At 42.1% G+C, this 11,357-nt stretch overlaps 1 pseudogene; it reads right to left on the reverse strand.

Moving 5' to 3' along the window:
• The window catches only part of LOC125427780, a 127,875-nt pseudogene extending 116,780 nt beyond the window's left edge, over positions 1-11,095 (reverse strand).
• Between the last annotated feature and the right edge of the window lie 262 nt (positions 11,096-11,357).

Consider the following 11,357-nt stretch of genomic DNA (forward strand, 5'->3'; position numbering starts at 1 on the left):
TAGGGCGTGACTAACAAAGTCACTGTTAGCTTTTTATATATATAGAAGATTTTGTTTGTACATTTGGAAGGGCAAGTCCACAGTTTTATCCTGAAGATGGAGAGCCCATGTAAGAAACTCAGGCTTCTGATCAAAGCTATCATGCTTTTACTGCCTTACCTTCTTCCTTTGAATCTGTATTATGGTATCTCATGCATTGTCAATTTTTTGTTTGCATTGTTTTCTTATTCGTAAATCCTAGTAATATTAGGAATGCTTGAAGATTCACCAGTTTGCCCCATGTTCTATGCTAGCCCCAAATAGACAAAGAGACCTGATTTTTTTGACCATCAGTTTGCCAATGTTCAATATATTGCTTCAATGTATTCCTTCCCTGTATTTCTTTCTAACCAGACAATACAACACAATTGGATTTTCATTCATAGGCATTCTCCCAAGTGTAATTGCTACCCCCCACCCCCACCCACAAGCCTTGTTGTGTAACTCTGCTCTGGTCAGCTAGTAATTGTTCAAATAGACAGCTACATCACAAAGTATATGTCAGTGATAAATAAATGCTCTGTTTAAATAAAGGCTACTCCTTTGTATCTATCTAAGTAGATCTTAATAAGTAGATCTTGGGTCGCTCCCCACTTACCTCTTTGTGTGCAACTCCGCAGCGTCCCCGCGCCGAAAAGCCTCCGCGGCTTATGACCACGGAGACTATTTGCTCCCCACTCATTTGCCACTAAGGAGCTAACGCGGGCAGCCAAGAACGGGAGTTTCGTGGGAATAGAGGCAATGAAGCGTTTTCATTGGCTGGCACAGGTGTGCGTCATGGAGGGAGGGCGGGCCTCCATTTTCATTGGCTGGGACGAGGTCGTTTTTGATAGGCTCGGATGTCTGCACGTCATCAGAAACGCGCTGGAAGCTTTGGAAGCATTTGTTTGAGACGTCTGCACATGCTGACGTCAGCATAAAAATAAAGTGAAAATCAGTTCTTGCCGCCGCCACCGACTACTCGTCTGGTCTGGTCTGCAGCACCTGCGGCACTGTGTGAATTCGCAAACTAAATTCGCTGTGAATTTGCAGCAATAAACCGCGAACAAAGGGAACAATATCGTCACGTCACGTTGTGCACACGTCTCAACGTCTTCATGTGGCTTCATTCCGCGCACTGACGGTGACGCCCTCCCCAAACAAAATGGAGGATTCTTTCCCCTGATTGGCCGGAAAGCTCTGCGCCCCAGCGAATCAACCGCGCGTCATCTTCCGGGTTCCCCACCACTCCACCACCCCGCGCCAAGCGCGGGGTTTGGGAAAATGTTGCTGTTTTTTGAAGAGCAGATTTGACGCGCGCCAGGGAGGAGGAAGAGCGGCAATTTCTGCGCAGCCGCGCAGTGGACGCTGGGGATGTGGGGAACGTCCTGGCTCCCCGCGTCTGAACAAGAGAAAACCCCGCGGCTAATGGTGAGTGGGGAGCGACCCCTTGTGAATGAGAGTTATTGCAGAATCCCAATGCAAACCAGTTTGGCAGGTATTCACAGCTGTTTGGCACAAACCAAATACATCAAGTTGCATCTGATCGACATTTTTGAATAGGGTAAACTAAACTGTCAAATGTATTTATGGTGAAATTCTCAGCACCCCCAAAAACTGTAGCTTGTTTATTGGCTGTCTTATGATGTATGATTGAATTGTTTTCTATATTTGGTCATTTATTTTGAGATGCTCTGAGAAAAGTGGGCTATAAAAGTAAATAATATACACATAACTTAAGAAGTTAAGGAATAAATCCAAATGTCATAAATAAGTATGTCTAGATGTCAAAATTTGGACCTATATATATATATATATGGCTGCTATGTGTACAATAACATTTGACTACTTTTAACCTTTTTTATTCCTTTGTCCTGGAAACTGCCATACTGGAAAAGCAAAAATACTGTTTACTTTTCCTAAACTCTTTAGTCTTGTACCACTTTGAATGTCTGGCATGCCTTAGTGACAGTTGGCAAATACTGTACAACACAGTCCAGTAAAATCAAATGGCTTCAGCTGACATGAGAAAAAGTTCAACTATTCAGATTCCAGTTCAATAGGATGGATGCAGTTAAAATAGCTTGGAATCCATAAATGTTATTTCTGCATTTGCCAGCTGCACAACTACCCATCAGCTTTATTTGGCTGTTACTGAAAATTTTCAAGTTAAAAAACCCACACCCCAAATTTTTCAGTTCTCCCAACTGGGAGCTTGGGGAATGGAGAGGGGAAAACATTGATGGAAGACAGAGTTCCATGCTGTGCTGAGCTTGCCTAGCAGAGCATGCAGTTTTCTCCTCCCCCCCCCCCCGTGTTGGCTCCCAAGTCCACATGGGCTTGGGAAATGGCAGCAGGGGCATGAGGCACTTCATCATCATCAAGCTACCACAAGGCTCTGTGCTATACATAGTTTAGACCTTCTTACCATTTGGATAAGGTGAAGCCCAAAATAATATTAATTCTTCCTAATATATTAACAGCCCCATTCAAAGGGGTGGGGTGGGGTGAGCTCCATGGTGTGCTGAGCTTGCCCAGCACACCATGCAGTTCTCTCCCCCCCCCCCATCCCCTGGTGTTGACTGGAGGCGGCACGGAGACATGCTGGTGGATTTGCCCTCCCCAGATCCTTGCCCCAGTGGAGGGGTGGATCTGCTGGTAAACAACCACCATGATCCTCCACAGCAGCTGATTGTGGTTTCAGCATTCCTGCACCCCCACCCCTACCAGTCAGGGTCAGTCTGGAGGCATGGCCGGGAGAGGAGCCAACACTAGTCAGCTTGTACCTGGCCATTGTCCTGACTATACTGGAGCACGGGGCTTTGCACTTTTAGGTGGCATAAGTCCATTAAACCCAATGAGGCTGTCTGGCAGCAGGGAGGGTTTTTTGTGTTTTTGTGTCCCCATGCTGCCAGAAAGCCCTGTTGGGAATGGTGGGGAAACAGCTGCCATATCTGGGCACTGGATCTTTGAATAGGGCTGTTAGGCATAATAAAGAACCAAAATACATTTATTCCTTACAAAGACTGTTTCCAAATTTACCGTTTAATTGCACATATAGTTTTTCTCCCCTTTAAAATTGCAAATACCCAGAAATCTCCACAGAAAATTCCTGTTAGAGACCTATGAAAACCATGAGAACCTGTGTGGTGTAATGGTTGAGAGCAGCAGACTTTAATCTGGAGAACTGGGCTTGATTCCACACTCTTACACATGAGCAGCAGACTCTTATCTGGTGAACTGGTTTTGTTTCCCTACTCTTACACATGAAGTCTGCTGGGTGATCTTGGGCTAGTCACAGTTCTCTCAGAACTTTCTCAGCCCCACCTACCTCACAAGGTGCTTGTTAGGGGGAGGGGAAAGAAAGGTGATAGTAAGCCACTTTGAGATTCCTTAAAGGTAGAGAAAAAGCAGGGTATAAAAACCAACCATTCTTATCTTCTTATTGCTGTGGAATTTTCTTTCCAGAAAAATAGTTTAGAACTCCTACAAGGATTATCCTTATTCTAATTACAAACTGCCCAGCCCAGTTTTAGCGGTATTACAGTTTAAATGGAGAATTTGTGGTTTCATCTGTTAATAGTTTTCAGTATACTGCTGAAATCCAGGAAGTCTAGTCATAACAGCTGCTTGTATGATAAATCCTTCCTTCACTAGCACCAAAGATAAGGTACAGAATCAGAAGAATTTTCCCTTCCAGATCTGTTGAACTAATTTCTTTTGGTGTTCAACTTCTTCTTATCAGCTCTGCTGAGAAGTTCATTACTTTGTCAGTTAATTGACCAAACTAATTATTTTGTATAGTAACCAATTTTTAATAGACAAACTCTTTAATAGACAAATCCTTAGAAGCTGCATGAAAACTCAGTGGTTGATGGTCAACCTGGCATAAAAATGCAGGAATTAAAAAAATACACCTGTTTCACATGAAAGTTAAAGACACAGGAGCCCTGCCACAAAAGATTTGGCATCACTAATCAGGGCCAGTCTTAAGAGCTGTGGGGTCCAACCGGAAACACTTTTGGTGGGGCCCCAGGTTCATAGCCAAGGTCTGTAGAATCACAGAGCAATACAGTTGTTTATAGACTTTATATATCTATGGGAGAATGGAAAGCAATCAAAATGTGTACTTAAAATGGACCAAACAGATCTATAGCTAACAGGTCTATGGACCATTACCCCAAAAGCAATTTTAATACATCTTAAATGTAACACTGTATTTATGAAATGTATAGGCGCAAAAATACACTGAAAATAAAAAGTACTTGGGACTGGAACCAGCTGACCATTTTACATGCAGAAATGGCAATCCTTCTGTAATTAAGCTATTATGCATTATGGTATCTATATTCCTGATAGCCAGTAAAATAAATCTGTGGGGAAAAAATGCACAGGAGACAGGTCCTTACTGCTAGATTCTTCATGCAGAGCATTCCTTGAAAAAAAAAGATCAAGGACCAACTTTTCCCACCATCTATCAATTCTGCAAATCACAACTGATCTATTTCCCCCTCAGTAGGTTTACCAGAAAAGAGGGAGCATTTTTAGTGGAACTGAACCACAATCGAGTCCTACATCATCAGATTTATTTGTGTGAAGTTTTTAGATGAGGGCATGAACAATACGTTCACTAGTTCTTTTTAAATCCCACCCATATTGCCATGATACAGTCATAACCAGAATTAAACAAAATCATAACCTATTGTTGTATTTATTTTTGAGGCTAATAATTCAATGGGTTTCTGTCATACGAAATAATTGGTGACTGATAAACCACAAAAGGGGAGCAGCAATAAAAGTTTGCCAGGCAAAAGGTTAAAAGTACACAGTGGAACAAGATTCCTAATTCCTGAGAAAAGATATGGAGGGAGGAGAGAACTGGGGAGGGGGACCTAAAGGATAAGGATCAAGAATTCAAATGAAATGACTGTTGGTTTTAGCGATGCCAGCTTCCTCGTGGTAACTGGGAACCCCCCAGAATAATATCTTATCTCCAAACGATAGAAATCAGTTTCCCTGTAGAAAATGGAAGCTTTGGAGGATGGGCACTGTGGCATTGTACCCCACTGAGATCCTCCCAGGGGTCTGTCCCTAAATCTCCCAGAGTTTTCCAACCTGGATCTGGCTACCGTACTACCACCCCCTGTTGGTAGCCAAGGGAGACCGGGCAACCCTATTCTGTTTTGCAAAATAACCTACGGTACAAGGGTACGGCTTTGAAACTAGCATGAATCTTGTCCCTTTGACAAGATCAAAAATTCAAAATAAGCCACTCCATCTCAGGTACATCTCTGCCATCAATTTCAGTAAAACAAATTCTATGTAGCTGTGACAGCAGTAAGGAATGAGAGTCAGTGGCAGCAGTGCATTAGGCTTTGTACATGCAACTTTTAACATTCACCTGGACAGTGAGTATAAAAAATCCTTATAACCAAAATTATCTAATATTCCTCTTCAGGGGAAGCACTCAGAAAAAGAAGAAATATTACAAGCTGAGATGTGTCCTCCTTGCTTTAAAGCATGCTATAGTGGAATGTAGAAGAGCAAGCCAAAAAGGAAGAGATGAAAGTTAAAGAGTTTAAGGCAATAGTACAGTTCAAGTCAGCCTGTGTTATTTTCTTTTTAGCCTTGGCTGATAGACACAGCATGACTAAATAGCTAAATATGAGGTTAATTAAAAACAAACACTTCGCTTAGAAATGTATAATTGCCCAAAAATATTATTATCTTGGGAGCTTATTACATGACCATTACTGGCTTGATTGGGCATTATTTGTACGTCAATCATGTTTAGGCTATTTGTGTAACCTTCTGCCTGGTTTTTTTATTGCAATATATACAGATGTAAAAGGAGATACACACAGTACATAGTTCAGGAATTTGTAATCTCTATTGTCAGTATATTTTTGTTACAGATGTAGCAATGAAGATATTTTATAAGGACCTGGGTTTTCTAGACTGTAGCATGTTAGCAATTACTTTCTATCTCATGCGTACTCTTGACTTGTACCTAATCTTAGCTGGTTCTCAAGTTCAGCCTGGTTCCAAGCATTCTGTTGTCTAGGGATCATGGAGGCCACTCAAGCATCAGCATCTCTGAAAATGGCCAACCTCAAACTGCTGTTATCTGATCATAAGAAGGGAAGGACAACACCTGTTGTCCCTGTCACATTCAAAATCAGGAGCTATCAAATAAAACCAAATAGACCTGTCAAATAGCCAATGAGAAACCAAAATGGTCCAAGCAATTTTCTCCATTGTATCCTAGGGATTTGAAATGCTTTATTACCCTCATAAGGAAAACAGTTTTATTTTGCAATAGTAATTCTGAGCACAGGTGCAATTTTAGCTGAAGAAAATGATACAAGGCTACCACTGTCCTTCCACTATGACCAGTGGTGGGATTCAGCAGGTTCACACCACTTCAGCAGAACCAGTTGTTAAAATGGTGCTTGTAAACAACCAGTTGTTAAATTATTTGAATCAGTTGTTAAATTATTTGAATCCCACCACTGGAACCAGTTGTTAAATTATTTGAATCCCACCACTGACTATAACCCAGAATAGTACAATGTGTCACAAACAAACAAAATCATTTTCAGATTAGATTTTTTTATTTTAAATTATTATACTTGCTTTTAACTTAACACAGGAAGAGATGTAAATAAACCCTCAAAATAGCAACAACTACATAGTCTGCCCCCACTCTTGTCAAGAACTTGGTGGACCAGTAGCCATGTTTGGCAGTGAAAGTCTGGCTGGTTTGTTTATTCATTTCAGTGGTTGCTTGCTTGCTTGACTCAGGGCAAGTAATTTGTGAAATGTGTTCCTACTTGGTAGTTAGAGCTACAGAGACAATTACAAACTGTTCTAGAGAGATCTTCTTAAAGCAAAGTCCAGACAGATGCTGAAAGGTTGTATGGTTAGCCCTTCAACTGCACATCTTCCAAGTATTGGTACAGCTGATCCTGGTGTTATTTAAGGCAAGGCTGGGTGATTGCAAACAATCCTGAACAGAGTAGTGCAGTGGTGGTGAACCTATGGCACGGGTGCCAGAGGTGGCACTCAGAGCCCTCTCTGTGGGCACACACAGAGTCGCCCCTGCCCACACATCTAGGCTGGCATGGGCCACTGGGCTCGATTATTAACATTAAACCTAAGACCTAGTTTTGAGAAAGCAGTAACCCTGTTAAGTGCTGTTAAACCTCACTGATTTTCATGTGAAGAACTAAAGCGCGATCCTTTACCTGGAAGTAAGCTCGGTTGCTGGCAATGGGGCTTGCTTCTGAGTAAATCCTCCTAGGTCGTGATTCACCCGTTGGAAGAGTTGTGTGGTTGCTTCAAAGCAAAGCCACCAACTACCACCAAGCTTACTCCCGAGTAATGCACTCCTCAGAGCCAACCGTTTTTTCTAAACTAAAACTTCAGTATTTAGGTTAAATTGCCGGGTTGGCACTTTGTGATAAATAAGTGGGTTTGCGTTGCAGTTTGGGCACTCGGTCTCGAAAAGGTTCACCATCACTGGAGTAGTGCATCCATAACAGGAGACATCCCAGTTCCTGAGTCACTTTCCACTCACCAGTAGCACTTCTGTTTCACTGGAATTAAGTTTCAGTTTCTTGTCCATCCCTAAACTGCTTCCATGCACCTGTTCCATATCTTTCCTGGAATCTGTGGGAAGCAGGGTCAGATCTACAGTTTTTTTGAAGGGGGGCCCCCAGATCTACAGTTTTTTCGGGGGAAGCACTCAGAAAAAAAAGAAATATTACAAGCTGGGATGTGTCCTCCTTGCTTTAAAGCATGCTATAGTGGAATGTACAAGCTCACATCTCCCATATCTTGTATCTACCCTATATATCTCCACCCTGTTTTCCCAAAAATAAGACCTACCCTGAAAATAAGCCCTAGCATGATTTTTTTTGGATTTTTGGAGGATGCTTGAAATATATGCCCTACTCCAAAAATAAGCTCTAGTTACGGATTCCCCGGTGCAGCTAATCTGGTCACATGTGGGAGGGGGCGCAAAATCATGGAAAAAATAAGACATCCCCTGAAAATAAGCCCTAACGCATCTTTCAGAGCAAAAATTAATATAAGACCCTGTCTTATTTTCGGGAAAACATGTGTACAGGCAGGCAGGCAGGCAGGCAGGCAGGCAGGCAGGCAGGCAGGCAGGCAGGCAGGCAGGCAGATAGATAGATAGATAGATAGATAGATAGATAGATAGATAGATAGATAGATAGATAGATAGATAGATAGATAGATAGATAGATAGATAGATAGATAGATAGATAGATAGATAGATAGATAGATAGATAGATAGATAGATAGATAGATAGATAGATAGATAGATAGATAGATAGATAGATAGATGAACAATTGTAGCTTAACATTCATGAAGGCCTTCACTGACATGAAGAACATAGCCATTCCTATAAAAAAGGCATGGGTTAAATTTTTGTTTAGATCTTGTTATATTAAATTTACATGCAGATGTATTTTATAAGTGTTTGTATACTAGCCAATGAGTATTTATGGCATCTCAAGAAATGACTAAACATCTCAAATAACACAAGGGTATGGGAAGTTAAGAAGTATAAATATTGTAACTTCAGGAATTTATGCAAACTGATTGTAACATGCCAACCTTCAGCAACATAACAGGAGCATACAATCTGAACTCTATTTAATGATATGCCATAGATGTCATGCACTCTTTCAATTGTATGCACATTTTTTCTAGCTTCAAAAAATACAACATAAGTCTGTTAAGTTACAATGTAACTGCTGAAAATAATAATTTTCCAAACCTTACAGTGTAATTCTAAACATATACCCTGCCAAGCCTTTTGACTTCAATTGACTAACAATGCAATCCTAAGGAGAGTTACTCCAGTCTAAGCCCTTTGAAATGAATGGCTCAAACTGGAATAACTCTCCATAGGATTGCACTGTTAGAAAGATGTAACTTTGTTTAGGATTGCACTGTTAACATGTACTGAGAAGAAAAGAATCAGCTGCTTATCATTGGCTTGTAACCAAAGGATCTGAAGTAGAGATTTGGCTTACACAATTGGGTTTTATTAACTTCTGTGACCACCACAGTTCCTTGCATTTACCAGAAGCTGCTGCTTGGGAGGACTGGGGGATCCACTAGAGTGGCATGCCATTTGGAGCCGAAATGTGGAACAAAGCTGGTGGAAGTAAAATAGCTGGTGGAAGTAAAATGAGCAAAATAGCCTTCCTCATGTACAGAGGCTATTGGGATCCCAGCCAAATATTACTGAAGTTCTTCTTTTGCTGATTAATCAGTTTATTTATATAGAAACTTGACACAAAATGTTAGACTGTTAAATTGTCAGTTGGTTCTTAGTCCTAGATTGCACAAAAACATACCTTATTAATCCAATGTGGCAGTCAAATTGAGAAAATGATTTTGCCACTAGCTGCCAAGATAATAAATCAATATGAAATATTTTTGTTTGACAGTACAGGAGTAGAATAACAGTAGATACCAGAGAGAACATTTAAGAAAATGAAAATGAAGTTTTGTCAATTTCCTTATACATTCATTTCATTTTCTCAGTCTAAGCAAGTGGGGGTAAAATTGAACCTAACAACCTCAAGGCTTACAATTTACCCCCCAAAATTATAAAAAATTACAAATGGAGGGAAACATGAAACAGGTTGAAGAGTATAATTTATATAGAATCTTGCCCAAGGCAGACACAGAAAAAACTACAAAATAATACTATTAGATCCCATGGAGCATTTCCACAAGCTGAAGGATTCACCTCATGAAGCACAACTTTCTTAAGTCTCCCCTGATGTGGCAGTCTGAAATGATCCCCCAAATCCTGTTCCTGGGGATAAGCTTCAGTTTATAGAAATAGAATTTTGACAAAATAATTCTGAGCAGTAAAATCACCATGCATAAACAGAGAGCAGGCCATAGACAGGGAATTCAAAATGAGCCAATAAACCTGGGTGAAAAGGAAAATTTTGCCTGACACCTAAAAGCCAATATGTTGGGTACCAAATGAACTCAAAGGAAGGGCATTCCATAACCAAAGAGTCACCCCTGAGAAAATCTTGTCTCTTGCTGCCACTCACCTTGTTTCTGCAGGTGAGAAGCAATGGTCAGGGCTTGTGCTTATGATATCAGTTAGCGTGCAGGATACACAGGAGAACATAGTCTTTAGATACTTTGGTCCCAAGCCATTTACAGGGCAATCTTAAGAACATTTTCCTATAAATTAACATTCTGAGTGGAACTTCTTAAGGATTGCTCTCCTGGGGCTTTTCAATTTGATTTGTTCCTGGTGACAGATAGGTAGCCAGTGCACGTCTTTCAACACAGGAATAACTCAATGTCTTTATTCAATGACTGATAGTAATTTGGCCAATGCAGTTTAGAACCAACTGACATTTCTGATAGTACTGGATTTTGTATAATGCCTTATCATAGGTAAAAGAGATGAGAGAAGGGGGAGGAGATGTGTTTATGCTCGTCCCCCTTCTGGCCTCCGGCCTATCCCAAGGAATGTGGGCAGGAGGACTCAGGTGTACTCTGCTTCGAGCCTGGTGTTGATTAATGCCAGGTCCATTAATAACAAGACTGTGACACTCCGGGACTTTCTCGGGGTGCAGCAGGTGGACCTGGCCTGCATCACTGGTGGAGACCACTGGAGTGCAAGAACAGGTGGGAGACGATCGCCTATGTGGTGAAGTCTCACCCACCCCAGGTTTCAAGCAGTAGTGTCCCAGCCCAGCCTCGAACACAGGGCCGGGGGGGAGGTGTGGCGATGTTCATCCGGGACTCCATCGCCTTCAGGGCAGTCCCTGTCCCTCAAATCTCCAGGTTCGAGTGTGCTGGACTGGAGTGGCTGTCTGGGGAGAGGTTGTCCGTCTTCCTGGTGTACTGGTCACCTAGCGCACCCGGTGACGGCCTGCCATGGCTGCTGGAGGTGGTGGCCGAGTGGGCATTGCGATTCCCTTGACTTATTGTCTTGGGAGACTTCAACGTCCATGTGGATGCCGCCTCGTGTTCAGCAGCAGTGGACCTAGTGTCATCCATGGCGACGCTAGGACTCTCCCTATTCAACACCGGCGCCACTCATGAAACCGGTCACACCTTGGATTTGGTCTTTGGGTCAGGAGTGGATATGGTCGTATCCTCTGTCAGCAGAGTGCCATGGTCCGACCATTTTGCCTTGAAGGTCCGGATGGATTCGCCGTGCCAACCCTGTCTACGTGATGGACCTATTTATGTCTGCCCGTGGAGACTTATGGAACCGGTTGGGTTCCTGAATGCTCTGCAGGATCCTGAGCCCCCTGGC

The sequence above is a fragment of the Sphaerodactylus townsendi genome, linkage group LG03, assembly GCF_021028975.2.
Source record: "Sphaerodactylus townsendi isolate TG3544 linkage group LG03, MPM_Stown_v2.3, whole genome shotgun sequence".
In the NCBI taxonomy this organism is placed as follows: Eukaryota; Metazoa; Chordata; class Lepidosauria; order Squamata; family Sphaerodactylidae; genus Sphaerodactylus; species Sphaerodactylus townsendi.